At 34.8% G+C, this 26,538-nt stretch overlaps 1 protein-coding gene and 1 long non-coding RNA gene across 6 annotated transcripts in view; one reads left to right on the top strand and one right to left on the bottom strand.

Annotated features, from left to right (window-relative positions):
* LOC106083188 (serine-rich adhesin for platelets) overlaps positions 1 to 26,538 on the bottom strand; it is a 536,175-nt gene that overhangs the window by 198,037 nt on the left and 311,600 nt on the right. The window lies entirely within an intron of this gene.
* LOC106083192 (uncharacterized) lies at positions 4,407 to 4,930 on the top strand. The gene is made up of 2 exons (XR_001220597.2): positions 4,407 to 4,561; positions 4,621 to 4,930. It is a non-coding gene; the product is annotated as an uncharacterized LOC106083192 (long non-coding RNA).

Raw genomic sequence — 26,538 nt, 5'->3', positions numbered from 1 at the left:
AGATTATGAACCATACCCATACTCTACACGGACCATACCCTACACGGCTGTTGAAAGTCATAACGAAACACCACGTACAAAATTCAATCAAAAACTGGTAATAAATGCGGGTTCTAGAGTAGAGCTGGCAAATATCGATGGCACTATCGATATATAATTTTTTTTACTGAATATCGATTGATATTTTTCCGATGGATACTATCGCAAAAGTTAAATTTTTTGCGAAAATAAACAAAAATAAGCAATCCGACGTTGAATGTATCCTTTAAGACGCAATTTCCATCCGATTAGACTAACATTTTGTACATTGATTTCTCTCATGGCTTCTAACTGCCTTTATTAACCCTGGTTTTATTTGGTCCGTGCATTTATTTTGATTCTATACAAATCGATCTCCTTAATTTTAAATTTTCATTTTCGTGTGAAATTTATTGAAATCGCCTATAGAGGGCGCAATTTCCATCCGATTAGACTAACATTTTGTACATTGATTTCTCTCATGGCTTCTAACTGCCTTTATTAACCTTGGTTTTATTTGGTCCCTGCATTAATATTGCTTCTATATAAATCGATCTCCTGATTTTTAATTTTCATTTTCGTTTAAAATATAGGTGACGGGAAATGAACGATAGTATCGATACTATCGATATTTATTATTAAAACTATCGAATATTTCGAATGTTGCCATTATCGATAGTTTACCAGCTCTATTCTAGAGGCTCAAGAAGTTAAATCGGGAGATGGGTTTAAATGGTAGCCATAACAGGTTTTAGACCGATGTGGACCATACAGTTGTTGGAAGTCTTAACAAAACACCACGTGCCAAATTCGACCAAAAAGGGAAATAAACTCGCCTTCCCGAAGCTTTAGAAGTCAAACTGGGTGATTGGTTCGTATGGGAACTATATCCGATTATAAACCGATTTGGAATTTACTTCGCACAGTTGATACATATTCGATACATACGCATTTTATAAGCTTAAGTTGTTTAATCTAGAGATCGATTTATATGGTAGCTATAACAAAATATGGACTGGGATGAGTATATATATAACAAATTTTTCCAAATTTTAGCAAAATCGGACATCAAGAGCTAGAGATTACAAATCTGTTGTCCAGTCTATGCGGGGACAATGAAAAAGCATAGTCCTATACAGTTCAACCACGAACATAAACGCTTAATTGATAAAAATATATTTGTGCCAAAATTGGATATGCCCAACATTTGGCTTGGACACAAACTTTGGCACGAGTCTGTATTATCCACCTGAATACCGCTGCTGAAGATCATAAAATTGATTCAACCATGTAATCATATTACCATATATTGCCTTTCGTTTTAATAATGTTTCAATTAAAAAAAAGGTATTTATGGCAACAAAATTGAACCAAAGAGCAATGAATCGCAGCACTTGAGAATAAAGTGCCCAATTGCAAAACAATTCTTTTTTTAAGTACCCAATTTTTTGCAACGCCAAGCAAAGCCAAAATTGTATAACTCTGCTCAGCATTTTAGGATGGGGATATACTTATCTAGTCATTCCGTTTGTAACACCTCGAAATATTGATCTAGGATCCCATAAAGTAAATATATTCTTGATCGTCTCGACATCCTGGGTCATGTCCGTCCGTCCGTCTATCGAAATAATGATAGCGGTCGAACGCATATAGCTAGCCGCTTGAAATTTTCCACCGATATTTAATATTGATGTAGCTCGTTGGATATTGCAAATGGGTCATATCGGTTCCGATTTTGATATAGCTCCCATATCAACCGATCTCCCGTTTTGACTTCTTGAGCTCCTGGAAGCCTCAATTTTTATCTGATTTGACTGAAATTTTGCATATAGTGTTCCGGTCAAGAGCATGATATAGCTCACATATATACCAATCACCCGATTTGACTTCTTGAGTGTTCCGTTATGACTTCCAATAACTGTGCCAAGTAGGGTCCAAATCGGTCAAGAACATAATATTGCTCACATATATACCAATCACCCGATTTGACTTCTTGAGCCCTTACAAGCCGCGATTTTAATTCGATTTGGTTAAAATTTTAAGTTATGACTCTCAAAAACGGTGCCAAGTACGGTCCAAATCGGTCTATAACCAGATAGCGCTCCCATATTTTAGCAGAATCCATGGTGGTGGGTTTCCAAGATTCGGCCAGGCCGAACTTAGCACGCTTTTATATGTTTCGACTATTCGACTTTTTTGTCATCGAAAGTTGACTTCGACTTTGGGATCGCTAGGGCAAAAATATTCACACCACTGCACATTATTGTGTACGTACACAAGAAAATAATTCCAAGCAAGCCCATGGGCTTTCACATAATTGCAATCGTGTGTTTGTAACAGGTATACAACATCTTTTACTTGTTTTTGAGTAAGCGAAGAGCAGTCAGTATGTTGAACGGTTCGGTCGATTGCGGAGGATAAACTCACAAAGTGGCAATTTTTTAAAGTTTCGCCATAGGTATTAAAATGCTGGTATGTCCAACGACAAAAATCATTGGAGCAACAGGCAAATGGTTGACAGGTACAAGAAGGCACATACGTAAATTGTTTAATAATATATACGTGGTAAAGAAACAACCATCCCAAAGTAGGTATTTTAATGTGCGAAAACAACGACTCCCATAAGTAATTATTATGCCCTTCACCATAGGGTGGGGGTATACTAATTTCCTCATTCCGTTTGTAACTCGTTGAAATATATATCTGAGACCTAAAAGAGAATATATATTCTTGATCGTCTTGACGTTCTCAGTCGATTTAGCAAAGTGTCCGTCAGTCTGTGTCTGTCTGTCGAAAGCATGCTAACCTACGGAGGAGTAAAGCTAGACGCTTGAAATTATGCACAAATACTTTTTATTAGTGCAAGTCGATTGGGATTGCAAATGGGCCATATCGGTTCATGTTTTGATATAGCTGCCATACAAACCGATCTTGAATCTTGACTTCTTGAGCCACTAGAGAACGCAATTCTTATCCGACTTGGCTGAAATTTTGCAAGAAGTGTTTTGTTATAACTTCCAACAACTGTGCCAAATGTGGTTTTAATTGATCCATAACCTGATATAGCTGACATATAAACCGAACTGGGATCTTGACTTCTTGAGCATCTATAGGTCGCAATTATTATTCAATTTGGCTGAAATGTTGTACAACGACTTCTCTCTTGACCTTCAACATATATATTGCGTTGCCCAAAAAGTAATTGCGGATTTTTCATATAGTCGGCATTGACAAATTTTTTCACAGCTTGTGACTCTGTAATTGCATTCTTTCTTCTGTCAGTTATCAGATGTTACTTTTAGCTTACTTTAGAAAAAAGTGTAAAAAAAGTATATTTGATTAAAGTTCATTCTAAGTTCCATTAAAAATGCATTTACTTTCTTTTAAAAAATCCGCAATTACTTTTTGGGCAACCCCATACCAATTATGGTCTGATTCGGTTATAGCCCGATACAGCTCTCATATAAATCGATCTCCCTATTTTACTTCTTGAGGCCCTTAAGGGCGCAATTTTTATTCGAATGGCTGAATTTTTACACAACGACTTCTACTATGGTCCTTAAAATTCAGTTTAATTATGGTCCGAATCGGACGATATCTTGATAATATAGCTCCAATATCATAGCAAATCCTTCCTTTTATTATATGTTTGCTCAAAAAGAGATTTTCAAAACCCGTTGCATAGTGTCTTAAGGAGAGAGAAGGAGAAGGAAATTCAATACATCAAATTTTAGTATAGGTCGCCAAAGAGAAAAAATCTTTGGTGTTAACCGCATTATCTTTAAAAAAATTCATAAAAAATTTGCATATTTTTCTTATAGAAGTTTGATTGTCGCAGACTTATTACCATACAAAACAAAATTACTGATCTTGAACTCATGGACTACAAAAAGAACTAAGAGAAAAAACAGATCAACAAAAACAATAATCAATATTTAGTTACTGTCAAATTATTAAAAACGATGCAAAACCATCGAAAAATATGAACGAATAGAACAATTAAAAACTCATCAACATATTTTTCCTGCATTTGTATATCATTGGATCAATTCAGAATAAATCAAGAACCTACGATCCTAGTATCAATTGTTGGTCATTCGTCTTTTCCAGCAGAGGGTTGGGTAAAATGTTCGGTAAATGTATTTTAATAATTCTCTTATTTCATGAGGTAAGTAATCACAAAAACACTCTCCCTTTTCCCTATAAAACTTCTCTTCAGTTGTATGCTGCAAAATTTTTATTCAAATCTACGCGCTGCATGCAAATCGATGATGAATTTTCACGCTTTGATTTGTGTGAACTGACACAAGGTCCTAATAAGATCATGGAATTTTCTCTAATCATACATCTGCTGAAGGAATCCGTCAATAGTTGCAATATCCATGTGAGCATTTCCTTACCAAAATCCACAAGATTACCTCTAATCAATTCAACATATGATGCTTGTGCTTTCATGAAAAGTCAAAAAAGATTCCCTGTGTTAAGTCGAATATTTGCTCACATCAAACGTTTTACCAATCTCAATCACACTTGTCCCTATAAGGTGAGATTTCATCATGATTTTGCATATTTTTAATACAAAATTTTTTTATTCGTTTGTAGCATGATATCATTGTAAGAAACTTCAGCATGGGCGGTCGACAACCATCTTTTGGTATACCCAGTGGTGATTATTATGTGGATACGGCATATATAATAAATGGAAAACTTCGATTTGCTGTGAATTACATGTTTAAATATCTATGATTTGAATAAGAGTAAGGCCGAATGGAAATTCATGCATAAACATTTCACAAAGAGGTTTAATAAGCTGTAGCGGATCGGCGAGGTAATATTTTCTTCAAGGGGAAATAATTGATTGATTTGTGTATGGTAGAAAAAAAAATTGTTAATAAAGCTCTCAACTTGCTTAGCTAGTTATGTATCTCAAGGATATGGGGGACTAAAAAGTATTTTTGTTTCGGCAAGGTGAAATTCAGAAATCCAGAATTCTCGGCTCAATGCAAATTTGCATACGAATTTTCCATTAAGGAACAGAGGCAAACTTCTCCCATATCAATTAGTGATGTCCGATTCAAGTTTAAGCTCAATGATAAGGGACTCTCGTTTTAGGGGGAGAAAATGTTAGGAAAATCGGATAAGAATTGCGCTCTCTACAGGCTGAAGAAGTAAAATTTGGAGATCGGTTTATATGGGAGCTAAATCTGAATATTGACCTATATGACCCATTTACAATCCCAACCGACCTACTCGAAAAGGAAGTATGTGGTCAAAATTTAAAGCGCATAGCTTTACTCCTTCGAAAGTTAGCGTACTTTCTACAGACAGACTGACGGACATGGCTAGATCGACTTACAATCTCAAGACGATCAAGAATATACATACTTTATAGGGTCTGGGACCAATATTTTGAGTTGTTACAAACGGAAAAGCGAAGTTGGTATACCCCCATCCTAAGATGGAGGGTATAAAAAACCAAATTATTTAGTTTTTTTTTAGTAATTTAATAACCACCACCGAAGGATGGGGTACATTAATTTTGCCATTCCGTTTGCAACACCTCGAAATATCAATTTCGGACCCTTTAAAGTATATATATTCTTGATCATCGTATAAATCTAAGACGATCTGGCCATGTCCCTCCGTCTGTCTGTTGAAATCACGCTACAGTCTATAAAAATAGAGATATTGAACCGAAATTTTGTACAGATTCTTTTTTTGTCCATAGGCAGGCAAACTTCATAGATCGACTATATCGGACTATATCTTGTTATAGCGCCCATATAGAACGACCTGGCTTAGCCCCATTTAAGCCGCCTTTATTATCCCATTGCGCTGAAATTTGGTTCAGTAAGTTGCGTAAGATCTCTCCACCTCCTTGTTCAATACGGATCGGCTCAGATGTAGACATAGCTGCCATATGGACCGATCACTCGATTTAAGGTCTTGGGCCCATAAAAGGCACATTCATTGTCCGATTTCCTCAAAATTTGGAATAGTGAGTTATGTTGAGCATTTCGAAATCCTTGTTCAATACAGCCCAGATCGATTCAGATTTAGATGAAGCTGGCATATAGATCGAACTCTCGATCAAAGGTCTCGTGCCCATTTATTTTTTTTTATTTTATATATTTTTTTCAAATGCTTTGCATACTGTCCACAATCTACAATGTAAATGAAAGATATATTAAAAACAGTAGTTTTGCATTAGCTGCCAAAACTTTTTTTATATCCATTTGGTGGCAGTAAAGCGATTTTCGCACTTATCTTTTTTTGTGGCTTGTAAATAAAAAATTTTAACGGAAATGTCGGTATCCTTCAAAATACTGTTAATCATTAAATGAAATTCGCACTTAAACGATTGGCCGTTGAAAGAGTTTTGTTTTGAATTTTTGGCAGAAATAACAAATTTGCACTTAAACGATTGGAAGGTTAATCAAAACTACTGTATCAAAGTCTAATATAAATCACCGAAGAAAAGTAAAACGGTAGTTGTTAAACATTCCTTCCTTTGTTTCTCGTAATGAATCTCATTGTTTTCCGGGGGCGGGTTACTGGCCCAGCGCCCCAACCGCATGGGTTTTTTTGGATCGTACATGTATCCATCGTTGTCGAGAGCCACTTACTACAAGATCCGACGCTCGCCTCCAGCCGCCCCAAACCTGGGAATCGACTCTGATGTTGAGATGTTACACATATAGCGAATAACAAATTCATATATTTTTTTCTTAGATGATTTTTGCTGCCACACCCTTGTTGCCATCCATAACAATTTATATACAATGCATCAAACTATTAAAAAAAATAACAAAGTAGAACAATTAAAAATCCATCAACTAAATGGTACTTTGATTGACCATCATTATACCGGATCAAAACAAACAAAGAACGCGCAATCTTATAACCAATTGTTTTTTATACTTCTTTCCCTAAAGTCTTGTAGTTAAAATGTTCAGTAACTATATTTCACTAATTCTTTTAATTCATGAGGTAAGTAAGCTCAAAAAATCTCTATTTTCCTTATTAAATTAATAGAAATCATACTTCAGTTGTATGCTGCAAAAATTACATTAAAATCTGTTCGCTGCATACAAATCGATGATAAGTTTTCACGCTTTGATTTGTGTGAAATGGCACGAGGTCCTAACCAAATCATGGGATTTTCTCTCATCTTACATTGGCTGAAGGGGCCCGTCAGTAATTGCAACGTCCATGTGAACATTTCTTTGCCACAATCATTAAGATTTCCTTTAATCGATTCAACCTGGGATGCTTGTGCTTTCATGAAAAATCCAAAAAAATTCCCTATGTTGGGTCGAATATTTGGTCACTTGAAACGTTTTACCAATATCAATCACACATGTCCCTATAACGTAAGTTTTGATCATTGCTTGGTAAATTTTTTATTTGTAAAATTTTTTTTACACTGTAGCATGATATCGTATTAAAGAACTTCACCCTGAATGATCAACCAACTTTTAGCATTCCCCGTGGTGTATATAATTTGGATACGACATATACAATCAATGGAAAACTAAGATATTCTGTTAATGGTATATTTGAATATCTTTGATTTAAGAGTTTATATACTATAGAATTCTCAAAAGAAAAAAATTGAAAACCTAAAAGATATAGGAAAAGTCACATTCTTGTTTATATACAAGAAGAACTTTTGATTGATGGCAAAGAACACAAAGGTCATGATAACAATAAACAATAAATTTTACCAAAATCGTTAATAAGATCTCAATTATAAATTGTGTTTTATTGCAATGCCTACATATTATAAAAAAATAATTTCACTACAAGAAAAAAAAAACTAATAAAAAATGTTTGGAATAATTTTATGAATATCACTTTTACAAGAATGTTTTACTTGAAGAAGTTTCACTTTACCACAAGTTGTGCTAAACTATGCATTGTTCACTAGTAAAATATGCTATACCCATTCTAATTTTAAGTTTTTTACCTAAAACAATTTAAGCTATTCATAATGTTTGGCTCTAAACTTCTTCAAGGAACACAATGCATTGATAATATTGAACTATATTTAGATTATTCAACTTAAAAATCAGTTTACATACATCAAACCATACATCATTCTGCTTAAAATAGAACAGCTTTACTATCAGCATTAAACAATCAACTCCGATATCATCAACAATTTAATTACAGTCGAATCCGTTTAATAGAAAACAGCAAAATACAAGAAATTTTGTTTCAAATATCCGATTATTTCCGTTATGCGAAATCCGGATAGTTGCAATACATTTCAATTAACCAAATTTTAGAGAATTAAGATTGTTTTGAATTAGCAGAACTTCAGTAAGTTAAAGGCTTTGTAATTATAAGATCTTGATCTAGATGCTGTAAAGCTAAAAAGAAACTAGTGCAATTAGTAGTAATTAGGCGTATTTGATATCTTTGAATTGTAACATTTTTGTTATCAATTTGTATTTCATTTAAGCGATTTTTCAATTAACCGGGTTTTCAATTAAGCGGAGTGAATTTTGTTAAAATTTCCTTAAAATCGATTAGCTCAACAGATTTTTTTCAATTAACCATTTTTTTTTTTAACTAAAAGTTGTTCAATTAACCGTATTCGATTGTACTTACCAAAAATATTCTCTTTACCCTAAGTAACCAAAAAAAACGTTCTACAATAATTTTGATCTATAATAAATCATATGACTTCATCATTATAATATCATAAAAGGAAGTTTAATTGGTTATACAATAGTATGGGACAATATTTATCTTTATAAGTCTCAAGCAAATGATGTCATTTTGGAAATATTTTCTCGCCTCAATTATACGTACATTATTTTTGAACTGTATCAAATATGTAGGAGTCTGTCTCAATAGAATAATTAGCAATTATCTGTAGAAATTTAATTGAATTAAGTTAATAAGACGAGGCCATTTGGTAAGGGAACTGGTGTTGAAGATGATTATGGTGGTGGGAGTTTCCACCGTTTACCACATACCAATTATCTACCAAAAATTAGTCACAAATGCAAATGATTTCATGATATGGATGATGATAATTTTAATAGTTATTCCATCATCATTATCGTCATCGTGGTCATGGTATCTATTGTTCCATTTGGAATGTTATGTATGACAGATAATATGGACCACACTTTCATGCTTATACTTGGGAACATAGTATTTTAATGTGATTTATTTATGACACCAGGCTATAAATGTTTCACTTCATTGGACTTTTATTGCTGTTTACCAAAATTGGTATTTTTTGTGGAAATTTCGTTTAAATTTGAAATATTCAGTAAGGGAAAGTTAAAAGGCTGGATAAAGAAAAAAGCTTTTTTCTAAGCACTCTTTATCTTTATAAATCATTTAATATTATTTTTTTACATTATTTTTTAAAAAAATTAATTTAGTGTCTTGGTCATAAACATTAAGAAAACGGTTATAAATATTAAGAAAATTGTCATAAATATTAAGAAAATTTTCATAGATATTAAGAAAATAATCATAAAATATTAAGAAAATATTTTTTTTGTTGTAAAAACATAGTGGCTCAGGAAATGACAACAATTTTTCTTCATTGTAAAACCATAGTGGCTCAGGAAATGACAATAATTTTTCTTTAATTTTTTTTCAAAATTAATTTTTTTATTTTGTTTTTAAAATAGAAATGAAGTCGCTTAAGGATAGCTACGATAGTGTTATAGATTAGGCGGTTAATAGTCCGCGTCTGTTTCCAATGAAGAGGTAGATCCAGAGCCCGGGCTTCGAAACTATTATCGCTAGGGTCATTTTGGTGATGACAGTTGTCGACAAGGTAGAAGAACAGGGCTGCAAACATAACAATAGTTGGAGTGGGATAGTCAATGGTCTGTTCAATGTTCTTGCGAAACTTCTTGGCTCTCTCTCCTGTTTGTGACGATGCAGGCTGGTATCAGGGCCGATATAGACTAAACGCCTTCGGGAATCAACGCTCAATTGAAATGCATCGTTGTGCGATAAAAAAGGTTGGTAAGATCTAGCCAGATGCAGCATTAGATTTAGTCAAGATGGAAGATATTCCTTCTCGACCAATGGCTCATGCTTGGATACCAAAAATTCCCACAGATCCTGAATCCGTACTTGGAAGACTAAGAGAATGATATCAAAATCTTTCAATCACCGACTGGAACATTGGTAGATTGAATGCGACTGATGGTGACCAGTGTCATGCAGTATTCCTACTAAACTCCAGCTGTCTCGCAGGCTTCGATAAGTATGAAGATGTTGTATCTTATGGATTCAACAAGTTGAAACCGAAGGTCTAAAGAAGCCGTGGGTTTGGGGAATCATGAGCAGTTGTTACTGAACACTTGCCGGAGGAACTATCAACCACATCGCTAAAGTCTGGCGGATTGCAAAAGACTGAAAATCACCCTGCCACGATCGCAACAGGTGGGGAAGGCATCGAAACGGGAGCCGACAAGCCCTGTATGGGTGGGTCATTCAGTTGCACTGGGCTCAAGGTGTGCGCCAGCGGGAAAGGTCGAAACTCAAAAAGTAGTTAGAGAGCAGCAACTACTGAAGCATCTAAGGAGGAATCGTCCACACCGCAAGTGTCCAGTGTCCTGAGGAAAAGTGGTTCACCTGATTTCTCACCTGCCCTTGGATGTGGAATTGGGACATCTATAAGGCTGAGTTAAGAAAATATAAGGGCGGGCCGAAAAAGGCTCAGAAAAAACCCTGGGTAGAATTCTGCAGCTCCGTGGAGGATACATCTAAGGCCTCTAGACTAAGGAAGGTTCTGTCCTCGAGACCTACCATGCTAATGACGTGGCTATTGGGGATAGGGGAAAATATCCCAGCACTCTTAGAGCTATACTTCTGAAAGCTCTGCGGGCAACAGCATAGTGGGCTACCGAAAGTGGTCTAGGTCTAAATACGTGCAAGACAGAAAAAGTTCTTTTCAGAAGGAGATACAAGTTATCTACTGCGGCACCTGTCTCGTTGGGAGGAGGGAATGTCTTAATGCCTCTGTACATTGTAGCTAGACAAATTACATCGGCCACTGTTGTGCGGCTAAGTGAGTTTTCCCTTTGGTCATACAGTGCCCAAGGACACTGCGTTATTCTTGATCAGAATATGAACATTGGAACTACAATATCCCTGTTAATGGAAGATCCATAGATTTCTATATGGATGGTTAGAGTCTAGACAACCAGGTGGGCTTTGGGGAGCACTCTGAAGAACTAGGACTGGCCATATCGAAAAGATTGACCATCGACCACTGAAGTATGTATCAAGCGGAGATAATTGCAATTAAAGAATTGGGGTAATGGCTTAGATGTTAAGTCATAACAATGATTGGCATAAAAATCTTCTCCAGCCAGACAGTCATTAAATCACTGGAGAACATATTTCTGAATTCAAATTCCGCCCTTGACTGTAGCAGAATTCTCAACGAGATGGCTGAATAGTTTAAAATTCACCTGTTCTGGGTGCTGGGCCACAGAGATATTCCAGGGATTTGTAGAGCAGGAGAGTTTGCGCGACTAGGAACTACTTTACATATTCCAGGGAAACTGGAATATGAGGGTTGGCCTTTGGCGACATGTAAGCTAAGTCTTCTGTATCAAGTCCGAGGGCAACGAATGAAAGATGGTCACAAGGTCACAAATTAGGGGTTGTGAACATTCCAAATTATGTGGGCTTATCAGGACTCGAAGAGGTCAACAGCTTTGCTGTCACTAGCTAGAACAGACGTCTCAGTCATTTTGTTCGTCATGACAGGTCACTGTCTAATCTGAAAACATGCTGGCATACTGAAGGTGGCCAGCAACGACTTTTGCAGAAGCTGTGAGGACATCGAAGAAGAAGGGACTACAGAACACCTTTTGTGCGGGTGTCCCGCACTGGCAGTCAGAAGGAGTTCCACATTAGATTCTCATTTCTTTGAGAACCTGTCTGACTTAGCGGATGTTTACATTCGAAAGTTACTGGGCTTTTTAAAGCGATCTGGATGGTTCAACGGTAGAAACTAGAAGGCTTTTTCCTTCTTCTGTTCCTGTGGCATCACAATGGATGGAAACGTCTAAGTGAATCTGATGGCAGACTGGCACTTTAACCTAACCTAACCTAAGCTAAGTTTTCAAGATTAAGTCCGAAGGGCAACGAATGATATATGGTCAAAAAAGGAGGATTGTGAACATTCGCAAATTATGTGGGCTTATTAAGACTTGAAGAGGTACACCGATTTGCTGTCACTGGCTAGAACAGACGTCTTTTCACTTTTTTCATTTTCAAGTTTTTTGTCTGTTAGTGCGAAGATCATTCAATTTTACAATTTATCTTTCTAGACGAACTGAAAGATTGGAAATCACCCTTTAGTTGTGAGGGTTTCAAGGGCCGTTCCAACGTATGTTGTACTCATAACGAATTTATTGCGAAAATGCCTCTATGATATTAAAACCACATTTACCACGCTCGACAACCCTGAATATTAGCTTTAATTTTCCCAATGCATGTGTTTTCGTGTAATGTCAGATTTTTTGTCTACACAATAACACTACTGTCATGATATACACATAATTCTGTGCATATGTAGGAAGTTGTATTGATGGCTTCTAATGCTTGAGACAACGACAATGGTTCTCGCTGTTGCTCCGTGTCCCCAGGTTCAAGCTCTGGCCGGGCTTTGCCAAATTTTCTCATTTTCAAGTTTTTTGCCTGTTGGGGTAGAAGATCATTCAATTTTACAATTTTTATTTGTTTCTCTTTCGCTGTCACTGTCTGATCGAAAAACATGTGGACAGACTGAAGGTTGCCAGTAACCAGTGCCAAGGCTGTGAGTTTGTCGAGGAAGAAGAGTCAATAGAACATCTGCTATGTGTGAGTCCCGCACTGGCAATCAGAAGCAGTTCCACTATACACATTCTTTATCCACATTTCTTTAAGAACTTGTTTGATTTAGAGGACGTGAACTTTCGGAAGTTGTTGGGCTTTTTAAAGCAATCTGGATGCTGCAACGATGGGAACTAGAAGGAATGGATGGACGAAAATTTCTAAGTGAGTCTGATGGCAAATCTAACCTATCTAAATTTTTCATGAACATTCCGTTAAGGAACAAGTAATACTTCTCTCATAGCAAAGAGTGCAGTTCAATTAAAGTTAAAGCTCAATGATGATAAAAGGATTCCTTATTTATGCCGAGTCCGAACGACTAGCCGCATAACAAATTTACTTGGTATAGAAGTTTTAACTTGGCAGGATATCTCACAATGTTGCCAGCATTTGTAAGGGAATAACCACCACTGACATGTTTATGCCGGGGTTTGAACCTTAGCGTTTGACGTCATAGGCGGACATGCTAACCGCTGCGCCTCGACCCAATCTAACCTACTAAATGTTGACAAATTTTTTTAAAAAAAAATTATGCCATAGTAGATAGGTACAGTAGGAATCTAAGAAATTTTTTTCAAAATTTATTTTAATAGAAAATTGTATCAAAATTTGTTTCGTTATTTATTTCTAAAATTTGTTAAATTTTACTTTAAAAAATATTTTTTTTAGAAATTTTTCATAAAAACAATTTTTAAATGCTTTTTAACAGAAATTTGTTCTTTGTTTTAGTAATTTTTTTTTTAAATATTTCCATTATTTTACTGTTCTAAGAAGTGCAAGAGATAGAATGCTTGAGATTTTTTTTGTATTAAATATTATTGTAATAAAGCTGTAAAAGATGAGTTCAATGGACCTAGACCGGTCCATTGTTCGTCATTTCCATGTGAATCGTTGCACACACAGTATTGGTACGAAACTATGCAGACCAATTTATTATTCAACACCAACAACGTGATACAGCATCATCATAGGCTGCAGAGAACGCCTCCTTATTATACCAATTTTGTTGAGTGAAAAGAATAATATGCGAGGGTCGCAAGAAAAGTTGAGAAAAAATTATATAAAAATAAAATAGAGCCAATATAGAAAACAACAAAAATAATAGAAAATTGTTTAAAATTATCTTTGGGATTTTTATGGTGTTTTGAAACTTTTGCTACCACCCTCGTATATGGTTTATATTACATTTTCCCCCCATAGCACAAATAGTTTGTCTAGAACAGCATGAGTCGCCTTCTGCTGCTGCCGTTGACCATAATAATGTTGCCGCGGACTTGTGCTGTTGCATGTACTCACACATAATTGTCGTCATTGGATGATGGTGCACTACATCATCATCATCATCATCATCATAATTAACATCATTGTCCTCAGACTCATCTATACCACTATGGTCCATGAGTGTGCCATCATTGTCGCTGATGATATAAAGAACATGTGTGTTAAAACAACAAACGATCACTATATTTAGTTAGTCGGTCTCCTTGCACCCATTTCTCATTATATGGCAAAATTTTTGCAGAATTATTTTTTCTAAAATTTCTTTGCCATGAGATCATTTGGTTTCATGGTGAGCCCGTATAAATAAATTCCAGAGTAGGTACTACACCCAAGTGATGGCTAGGATAAGTACACTGAAAGAAATCTAGAGGGGAAAGATCACTAAAATAAGAAATTGAAAAAAGCAGAAAATATGATGAATGTAAGCAGAAGCCAAATGCATTTCCCTTCACCATGCCATTTTTAGGGCAAATATTTATTGCTAATTTTCTTCGTGTACAACCACTCTTATTGTAGTTCTTCAGCACCCATCTAAAGAACAAATATAGAAAAATATTTCTTTGTTTACATTCCACGCCAAAGTGAACTCTGACGAGAGAGTTTTGTGTTATTTACGCACACACCAGGCCCATCAACGTCGTCTGTACAATATATAGCGATTTCAGTGATTCGTTGAGCAAGACGCGAATAGGCCTAAGCAATCTACGTGCTGGGTTAATGTTACAACTTCTACATAGCATTGTTTCCATTCATTAGGGTTTTCTTTTTGGATTGAATTGTTGCAAAATTGATTTTAGGAAATAAATAAAAAAACAAACAAATTGAAAGTTCAACTAGATACTTCATTGGAAATGTGTAGAGATGATTGCTTAAGCAAAAATTTTTTACAAATATGCGACTTGATAGAGGAAAAATCAAAAAAAAAAAAAATTGGGGAAGTGACACGCGAGATTCCTAGTGTACCCAACTACTATATCAAAACAATCATATATATGAAATATTTCCTATAAAAAGGCAATTTTTTTACAAAAAATATACGAAAATGCAACACTAATGAGAAAATAACGAAAAACAATAATTTTTTTTTCTGTAGAGCAAAGCAAGGTTCCTACTGCACCTATCTACTATACCAAAAAAATTACAGAATATGATATTTTTTCCAAATAACACAATATTGGAAGGATATATTGATAAAGCATACAAAGATTGAAAACCAAAGAGGAAATGGCGAGGACTTTTGAAAAATTTCAATGGAGCCATGCGAGATTCCTACTGGACCTACCTACTATATACTAAAAAGTGTAGAATGGGAAACCAGTTTTAAAAATATATATAATATATTTTCAGAGATTTAATCCCAAAAAGGAAAAACAACAAAAATTAAAAATTTTGTTTGTATACCAATCAATGTTCCTACTGTACCTACCTACTACTAACTAAATTTCCCATGAACATTCCATTAAAGAACTAGGCTTACTTCTCTCATATCAATGAGTATAGTTCGATTAAAGTTTAAGCTCAATGATAAGTGGTCTCTTTTTGATGACGAGTTCGAACGGCGTGATGCAGAGCGACACCACTCGGTAGAGAAGATTTAACATGGCAGGATACCTCATAAATGTAGCCAGCATTAGTGAGGGGATAATCACCGCAGAAAATTTTCTGATGTTCACGCCGGGATTTTAACCCAGGCGATCGGCATCATAGGCGGAGCTCTGCTAACATCTGCGCCAAGGTGGCCTCCTGCCTACTATATAAAAAAAATCTAAGAATATCATACCCTTTTTAAAAATATATATAAAAGATATACAGATATTCAAATACAAAAAGGAAACAGGAAAATTTACTAGATTTTTTTCAGTAAACCAATCAATGTTCCCACTGTACTTACCTACAGTGGGTAGAGTAGGTAGGTACCTACTGTACTAAACCTACCTACTGTACTAAATTTCAAAGATTTGCAGTCGTTGCTCGTCTCTGAGATTCTCGTTGAGGAAATAGCAGAGTATACTGAACACCATTCATGATGAAATAGCAGAGTATACTGAACACTTTTCATGTCACACATTGACACATGACGTTTGGACACAATTATCTGTAATGCAACGCCGACTGAAAACTTATTTCATACGATATCACACTTTACAGACGAAAAAAAAAACTTTGCTTTAAAAACATGAGTTCCGCAGGACACCCAAAAATTCGGCCGGGACGAATCTTGGGAACGCACCACCATCAGCTAAATATGTAAACAAAACATATTTAGTTGAAGGGTATAACACAGAATATAAAAGATGTACTAAATTTCAAAGATTTGCAGTCGTTGCTCGTCTGTGAGTTTTTCGTTGATGAAATAGCATAGTATACTGAACACTTTTCATGATGAAATAGCAGAGTGTACTGAACACTTTTCATGTCACACATTCACACATGACATTTGGACACAATTATCAGTGATGCAACGCCGACTGAAAACTTGTTTCATAAGATATCACACTTTACAGACGAAAAAAATATATATAAAACTTTGGCTTTAAAAACATCAGTTCCGCAGGACACCCAAAAATTCGGCCGGGACGAATCTTGGGAGCGCACCACCATCAGCTAAATATGTAAACAAAACAAATTTAATTGAAGGGTATAAGTTTATTCTACATGCCAAACTTTTGGCAAACCAGTAAAAATTAAAGCTTCTAGGAACAGAACAAGGATAATCAAGAGATCGGTTTATATAGGAGCTATACCAGGTTTTGGGCCGATGTGGATCATACTTGTCACAAAATTGCGGCTTGTAAGGGCTTAAGAAGTCAAATCCGGAGATCGGTTTACATGGGAGCTATATCAGGTTATGGACCGATTTGAACCGTACTTAGCACAGTTGCTGGAAGTCATAATGGAATAACACATGCAAAACTTCAGACAAATCGGATAAAAATAGTGGCTTCCAGGCGCTCAAGAAATCAAATCGGCGGATCGGTTTACATGGGAGCTATATCAAATTAAAGACCGAGTTTGGTCGTACTTGGCGAAGTTGTTGGAAGTCATAACAGAATACCTTGTCCAAATTTTTAGCTAAATCGGACAAAAATTGCGGCTTCCCGGGGCTCAAGAACTCAAATCGGAAGATGGGTTTATGTGGGAGCTATATCAGTATATAGACCGATTTAGACCATACGTGGCACAGTTGTTGGAAGTGGTAACAGAACACCGTATGAAAAATTTCAGCCAAATGCGGCTTATAAGGGCTCAAGAATTCAAATCGGGAGATCGGTTTATGTGGGAGCTATATCAAATTAAAGACCGATTTGGACCGTACTTGGCACAGTTGTTAGAAGTCGTAATAGAAAACCTCATGCTGAATTTCAGTCAAATCCGACAGGAATTGCGCCCTCTAGTGGCTCAAGAAGTCAAGATCCAAGATCAGTCTATATGGCAGCTATATCAGGTTATAAACCGATTTAAGCCATACTTAGCACAGTTATAGAAAGTCATAACAAAGTACTTCGAGCAAAATTTCAGTCATATCGGATGAGAATTGCACTCTCTAGTGGCTCAAAAAGTCAAGATCCATGTTCGGTTTATATGGCAGCTGTATCAAAACATGGACCGATATGACCCATTTGCAATCCCCAACGACCTACATCAATATTAAGTATCTGTGCAAAATTTCAAGCGGCTAGCTTTAAGCGTTCGACCGCTATCGTGATTTTGACAGACGGACGGACATGGCTAGATCGACTCAGAATTTCTAATGTACCGAACTACTATATGAAAAAGTCATAAAATTTTTTATTTTTTTTTTTTAACACGATTGGTAAAGGATTTATAGAAAAAACATTTTTACACATTTCTCTATTTAAATAAATTTTTGGTAAAGTTTTCATTGGAAAAAAAATTTTTATTAAAATTTCTTAAAAAAAAAAATTCAAAAAAGAGGTAGTTTTTTGTTCATTTGAAAAATTATATTATGTAAAAAAAATAATATTTAAATTTTAATGAATTTTTATTGGATACCCTTTATTGTTTTTCCCTTTAATTTCTTGTTATGGACAATATTTTCAATAGCATTTGTTATTGTCGACATTTTCGGGTCTTTTCTTTTTGGGGTTTCAATAACATAAATAATAATGTTTTCCCTTATAAGGCACGTTTTAGGTAACTGTTTATCCATATATGCCATAAAAAAATATTCATTTAATCCAAGTGTTGAACAACAATAGACTGCTGAATGGCCATGTTTTTTCCTTATTCAAAAAAAGTAAAAAAAAAATGCTATTGCCGTTATTGGAAATATGAGTCAGAAATGATGACAAGATTAAAAATAAACAAAATTTTTCTTTCAATTTGTAAAATCATGAAAATTCTTTGTACTCAAATTTAATTTAAAAAATTTAATACGAAATTCAGCACAAATTTTTGTTTTAATGAATCATTTCGGTAGCTATTGGGAGCAGCATATTTTTCTGTACCATTAAAAAAAATTTATTTTTATTTTAATGCTATCATCTTCAAGTTTTAAATCTATTTAAAAAAACTTTACAATGACTAAGACACTTAGAGTGTGTTCTATAAACAATGGACCTAAATTTTTTTTCTCATGACAGCCCCCACAATGTTTGTTCGCTCAGTATTTCCTTCATTAAATGTAAATTGTTGTCGCAACAGCCATGAAGCAGCCACAGCAACATGAACGCTGCCACAACAGCAAGCAACGACAATGGCCAATAGTTTGTGCGTCAGTCCGTCCGTCCGTCCGTCCTTCCTTCTGTCTGTCCCAGCAATGACAGCAACTGCTGTTGCAGCATAACCCAAATAGAAGACAACAACATGGTGAACTCATGGCAGAGCATAAAACCAAGAAAAAATTCAAGAAAATTAGACCACTTTTGCAACACATCGAGAGGCATAGAGCAGGAGCACTCAGCAGTCGGCAGTTCAACTCAGCTCCAACCTCAGTACTTGGCTTCATTGTTTTGTGAAAATCTTCGGTTTGAAAAAATCCCCAGTCAAAACTTTAACAAATGCTTAAATTTTAACTCAACAAACGCCTACGGCAAAATGTCGCATAGGCCCATAAACGGAAATAGAAATTATAATAGAAGATTAATGATCACATCGTCGTGCTGAATTTCAGGGGAGTTGCTCGTTCCTTCCCCAAAAACAGATGTTTTGGCAGAGAAGAGGCCAGCCAATGAATAGCCTTAAATGAGGCTAAAGAAAATAAGATGGATTACTTGGGAAACTCTGTGTATGTCAGATTGAGAAATACCTGAAACAGATTTCCTAAATCACCATAAAGGAGTAAAGAAATCACAAAAAGGGAAAGTAAGTCAATTTGAAATGATTGAGAAAAATTGTTGAAATTTGATGCTCATACAAAATATTGGCAGAAATTACCCCATTTTTTTGTCAAATTTGGTAGAAAATTTTCATTTTTTAAGAAAATGTCAAAATTTCATATTTATAGAAAATTTGTCAAAATTTCATTTTTATAAAATATTTTTTCAAAATTTCATTTTTATAGAAAATTTTGTCAAAATTTAATTTTATAGAAAATTTTGTCAAAATTTCATTTTTATAGACAATTTTGTCAAAATTTATTTTTTATTGAAAATTTTGTCAAAATTTCATTTTTATAGAAAATTTTGTCAAAATTTCATTTTTATAGAAAATTTCATTTTTATAAAAAATTTTGTAAAAATTTCATTTTTTTTAGAAAATTTTGCCAAAATTTAATTTTTATAGAAAATTTTGTCAAAATTTAATTTTTATAGAATATTTTGTCAAAATTTAATTTATATAGAATATTTTGTCAAAATTTCATTTTTATAGAAAATTTTTTCAAAATTAGTTTCTTATAGGAAATTTTGTCAAAATTTCATTTTTATAGAAAATTTTGTCAAAATTTCATTTTTATAGAAAATTTTGTCAAAATTTTAAAGCGAGGTATTTTGGTTTAATTTTTATAGACCAATTTTTTCAAAATTTCATTCTTAAAGAATATTTTGTCAAAATTTCATCTTATAGAAAATTTTGTTAAAATTAACCCGCTCCGCTGCGCCTTCTTTAACTCTCTAATATCTTTTGATGGTGGGGACACCTCGCCCTGAATGTGGATATCGAATTCGTGCCACTGTAGCCTATGTCCTCTTATGACGCTGAACGCCTGCGTTCAAATCCTTGTGTTTCTTCATTATTATTGAGTGGCTAAATATTTTATATCCTTCAACAATTGCGTTTTAATGGGAAAAATCATATACCACGATTTTGTTAATATAGTAGATAAGAACAGTAGGAATATCATACCTTCCTCCTTACCCCAAAGTACTTCCCAAAAATCAAAGTGGACCGATCGGAACAATATAGGATTCAAATGAAAGGTATTCAGGAGTAGGATACGAATTTCATTATAACGATTCAATTAGAAAGAGGAAAAAACCGTATATACAAGATTTTTTGAAATAGATGTAAACGACATTCCTACTGTCACTAACTACTGCATTAAAAAATCATTAAATAAGTTGTTTTCCTTTAAAACGCAATCACGTAAGGATATAAAATATACAGTGTCTCAACAATAATGAGGAAACAGCCCAAAGAACGAACATTTTAGCAGTGTAGAAAGAAGAGATTCCTACTGTACCCATCTACTATATCAAAAAGTTTAAGAAAAATATTTTTTTTTTATATAACCTTAATTTTTGAAGAGTATATTAAACAAATTTACAACAAGAGACAAGAAAAAGTAGAGTACAATGGATTTTTTGGATGCAGATATAAGCAATATTCCTACTGTCCTTATCTACTACTTGACGAAATCATTGAAATGGATTTTTTTTTTAAATAAAACGGTTTATTGTGCTTCAATATCTGGTAAGGGCACAATGGTGACCTCTTTTTACTCCTTAACATTATATTTTTTATAGAACCAAAAAAATTTTCAGGTAAGCAAGCCAAGGACTAGAGATTAAGTTTCTGGAGCCACTGTGCCTCACGCTTGCATGTAAAAAACAGATTTGGCACATACAGTTTAATCTATGAGTATAATTTTTAAGATTTTAATATAACTGCGTAAAATTGGTAAAAGAAGGCGTAGATTCTATACAGACGAATCTTGGCACTAGCAGCAAGTGGATTTAATACTGATGTTAATTTTGTGTTGAGTCTAATTTATAAACGCTTTAAAACTAGTTTTATTTCTTCATAATTTTTTTTTTTTTTGAGTTTTGTGTCATGTTGCTTTGTTTTTAATTCTCTACAGAATTTTTGAAATATTTTTATTTTCAAAACAAACTCAAACACTTTGATGACTAAATTATGACATAATACAGACATTGTGGTTATATGGCTACCCGCTTTGATTTTGTTTTCTGTTTAACTTATAAAAGATTTATGTTTTGGTGTTGCGCATGCAAATTAACACATTTTTTGTGTTTTTTTAGGCATTAAGGCGAGTTTGTCTAAATTTCATTAAAAATAGATTCATTTGGGTTTTTTTGTTCAAATTGTTACTCTTTGAGGTTTTTTTAGTCGCACTTGCTTTTGGATTATCTGCTGAAATTCGAATTTATAACCAATAAACAAAGGCGTGAATAACTTTGGCAAAAACTAAAAAAAAAAAAAAACAAAAAGGGAAACCTATAACACACCATTTGTATGGGATATGGATATTGAGGTGATTATTTTGTTTGTTAATTTGTTTGGAATCGTAGGCTACTAAGAATAAATCAATTCTCAAGGTTTGTTTATTTTCATGGCGTAGATAGATATTGCAAAACGCTCTAATGGAATGGAGATTTTTTTTCGCGCGGAGAATAGATAGACAGGTAATACTATAAAGGCAGACATTACAAAAGATGGGAAGTAAACAAGTTTTATTAAAAAACAAGAATCAAAAAAAAATCAAACTACCAGAAACGAACTGTGGATCCCTAGTAGGTGAAGAAGCTGACCTGTAATGAAGAACAATAATAGTCAAATTCCCAAAAACTTTACAAAAATCAAAACTTTCTTCAAATTGGGAATATAATAAACTCGAACTTCTAAAAACATCCAAACAACCAATCTTAAACTTTTTTTTTTTTTTTAAAAAAATTTTAAAAAATTTTGTAAATTTTAATTTTCATAGAAAAATTTTTAAAAATCAAAATTATAGGAAAATTTGAACAAAATTTTATTAAAAAAAAATTGTTCAAAATTTTGTTTTTACAATTTTTTTTTTTAATTTTGTTTAAAAAAAAATTTAGCTGGCCCGAAGTGCTTCACTATACACAAGAGTGTTAGCGAACCCCTTTTGGGTCCAAATTTTAAAAGAATTTATGTTCCTAATTACGTTTCATTAGAACTCCATATTGTCCCATTCGGTGTACACGTCATATTTGGGGTATATATAATGGGGCGACCCTTGGGAATTCAACCCAAATTTTTATTTTCTTTCGTTTGAGTTCCATATTGACTTGATAGGCCTACATATTCATTAAGGGGTGGTTTTTAAGGTAGTTTTTGGGGTGGGGCGGGGAGTATGGCGGAAGTTGGGCGCAAGTTGGTGTGGGTTGGGTGGGGTGTCCAAGCCCCCTGGAACTTTTTATATTAGTTTCGTAAATTTCTCTCTCAAATATCTTTCGTTTTAGTCCCATATTGTGCTGATAGGCCTATATTTCTATTTTGGGGTGGGGCTGACCCCCTGGGAATTTTTTAATTTTTTTTTTTTTGGAAAATTTTTAAAATTTCTTTTCCTCGAAAATTTTGTCAACATTTTATTTATATACCAAATTTGATAAAAATTTTATTTTTAGGGAAAATTTTTTAAAAATATATATTTAAGGTAAATTTTAAGCCAAAATTTGATTTCTATAGAAAGTCTTGTCAAAATATATTATTTATAAAAAATTTTTTCAAAATATCCGGCCCGCTCTGCTGCGGCTTCATAAGCACCACGCGAAAAATAAGTTTTTTTCTTACTACCATATGTATCTCCCCAGTAAAATTTGTTTATCTACTACCAAATAGCTTTTATTGAACCCCATGTAGCCATCATTGACAAATATTTACATTATGGAAGGTGTTTTGGGGGGTAGGCAACCCCCATAATACCATATTTGCTATCTACTCTCGAAGACCTTTTATTTCAGCCCATATTATAATCATCGTCTAATATGCCTACTTGGTACGGTGTTGGTTTTGGGGGCAGCCCTCTTGTTAATTACAAACAATTTTTCATATTCAATAATCATATTTCTACTCTGCTCTCGAATACCTTTCATTGGATCCCCATAGTGTCCCATTTGGTTCGTTTTTGATTTTGTGTGGTATTTTTGGTGCGGATTGGGCTTAGGGCGGTGCCCTAGGTGCATGGATTCAAGCTTTCACATCAAATTCGTATTTTACTCCCGAATATCTTTCATTTGAGTCCCATACTGTCCCGATCGGTCCACTTTGATTTTGGGATGTACTCTTGGGACGGCTCTCTAGATACTTAGATCAAATTTTTACGCTACTCCCGAACACCTTTCATTGGCATCCTATATTGGCCCGATCAGTCCACTTTTTATTTTAGGCAGTAGTCTTGAGGCAACGCCCTAGGTATTTGGATCCAATTTTTTACACTATATGCGTATTCTCCTCCGAAAACCTTTCATTTGAGTCCCATATTGTCTTGATCGGTCCACTTCGATTTTTGGCGATACTTTTGGGGCGGTTTTGGCCCTTGAAGGCTTCCTAGGTACTTGGACTCAATTTTAAATATCATATTCATCCTCTACCTTTCATTAGACCTCTATATTGGACCGATCGGTTCACTTTTTATTTTGGGTGGTACATATTGTCCCGATCGATCCACTTTTGATTTTGGGCGGAACTTTTGGTGCGGTTTTGGGCTTTGGGGCGCCGCCCGTTGTACTTAGATTCAATTTTGACATCATATTCGTATTCTACCCCAGAAAACCTTTCATTTGAGCCCCATATTGTCCTGATCGGTCCACTTTGAATTTTGGCGGTACTCTTGGGGCGGTTTTAGACATTGGACGGCTCCCTAGGTACTTGGACCCAACTTTAAATACCATATTCATACTCTACTCCCAAATATCTTTCATTTGAGTTCCATATTGTCCAGAACGGTCTACTTTTATGCTTGGGCGGTTTTGGGGCTGAGGCGGTCAGATTTATACTCTACTTTTAAACACCTCTCATTTGATACCCATATTGCCCAAAGCGGTAAAAGTTTCCTGTTGGGTGGTGCTTTTGGGGGTGGGCTCCCCCACCAACATTATAAATGTTCTGTTTGGTGGTGCTTTTGGGGATGGGGTCCCCCACCAACATTATAAATGTTCTGTTTGGTAGTGCTTTTGGGGGTGGGGGACTCCCGACACGTAGGGTGGGTGGGTTATTGCTAAGAAATTTTGTCAAAATTTTATTTTTATAAAAATGTTGTCAAATTTTTAGTTCTATAGAAAATTTTATTTTTTAAGAAAATTTTGTCAAAAAAAGTTTTGTTGAAGACATTTTGACAAGATCCTATTTTTATACCCACCACCGAAGAATGCGTTTGCAACACATCGAAATAACCATTTCTGACCCTATAAAGTATATATATTCTTGATCGTTGTAAAAATCTAAGACGATCTAGGCATGTCCATCCGTCTGTAGGTCCGTTTTTCCGATCTTCTGTCCGTCAGTCTGTCTGTTGAAATCGCTCCACAGTCTTTAAAAACAGAAATTTTGAGCTGAAATTTTGCACAGATTCCGTTTATGTTCATAGGCAGGTTGAGTTCGAAGATGGGCTATGTCGGACTATATCTTGATATATATCAAGATATAGTCCGATATAGCCCCCATATAGATCCGCCGATTTAAGGTCTTAGGCCCATAAAAGCCACATTTATTATCCGATTTTGCTGAAATTCAGGACAGTGAATTGTGTTAGGCCCCTCGACATCCTTTTTCAATTTGAATCAGATCCGTCACGATTTGAATATAGCTGTCATATAGACCGATCTCTCGATTTAAGGTCTTAGGCCCATAAAAGCCACATTTATTATCCAATTTTGCTGAAATTCAGGACAGTTCAGCTCCGATCGGTTCAGATTTGAATATAGCTGCCATATAGACCGATCTCTCGATTCAAGGTTTTGGGCCCATAAAAGAAGCATTTATTGTACGATGTCGCTAAAATTTGGGACAGTGAGTTTTCTTAAACCCTTCGACATCTTTTTTCAATTTGGCCCAGATCGGTTGCGATTTGTATATAGCTGCCATATAGACGGATCTCTTATTTAATTTCTTGGGTCCGATTTCGCAAAAATTTGGAACAGTGAGTTGTGTTAGAACCCTCGGCATCTTTCTGCAATTTGGCCAAGATCGAACCAGATTTGGATATAGCTTCCATGTGGACCGATTTCTCGATTTAAAGCCTTGGCCCCATAAAAGGCGCATTTATTGTCCGATATCGCTAAAATTTGGGGAAGTGAGTTGTGTTAGGAACCTCAACATTTTTCTGCAGTTTGGCCGAGATCGGTGCAGATTTAAATATAGATGCCATATAGATGTTAGGCACCTCAACATCTTTCTGCAATTTCGTCCAGATCGGTTCAGTTTTTGGATATAGCTGCCACGTGGACCTATATCTCGATTTAAAGTATTGGCCCCATAAACGGCGCATTTATAATCCGATTTCGCTGAAATTCGACGCAGTGACTTATGTTAGGCTTTTCGACATCTGTGTCGTATATGGTTCAGATCGGTCTGTATTTGGATATAGCTACCAAAAAGACCAATATTTTGTTCTACAAAATTGAACAATGGATTGTATTGGGTTGCCCAAAAAGTAATTGCGGATTTTTTAAAAGAAAGTAAATGCATTTTTAATAAAACTTAGAATGAACTTAATCAAATATACTTTTTTACACTTTTTTTCTAAAGCAAGCTAAAAGTAACAACTGATAACTGACAGAAGAAAGAATGCAATTACAGAGTCACAAGCTGTGAAAAAATTTGTCAACGCCGACTATATGAAAAATCGGCAATTACTTTTTGGGCAACCCAATATTTATTATACCACTTAATGTCGGTGCCGAATTTGGTCCAATTCGGACCATATTTCGATATAGCTGATATGGGGGCATAAATTATGCATTTCTTACCGAATTATGAAGAAAGGTCGTTCACAAATATACCCGAGGAGGTGGGTATACAAAGTTCGGCCCGCCTGAACATAACGCTTTTTACTTGTTTTTAATTAAGTAGATGGGTACAGTAGGATGGGTACAGAGCAGCAAAATATCTGTATTATTTTGGTGGTTTCTGTGGCTAATAGATTTTTTTTGTATTATTTCGATATATACTTAATAATTTTCGAAGAACAATTTTAGACTT

Source organism: Stomoxys calcitrans, chromosome 3 (genome assembly GCF_963082655.1).
Source record: "Stomoxys calcitrans chromosome 3, idStoCalc2.1, whole genome shotgun sequence".
NCBI classification, from domain to species: domain Eukaryota; kingdom Metazoa; phylum Arthropoda; class Insecta; order Diptera; family Muscidae; genus Stomoxys; species Stomoxys calcitrans.
This window is presented reverse-complemented; position numbering and strand designations above follow the sequence as displayed.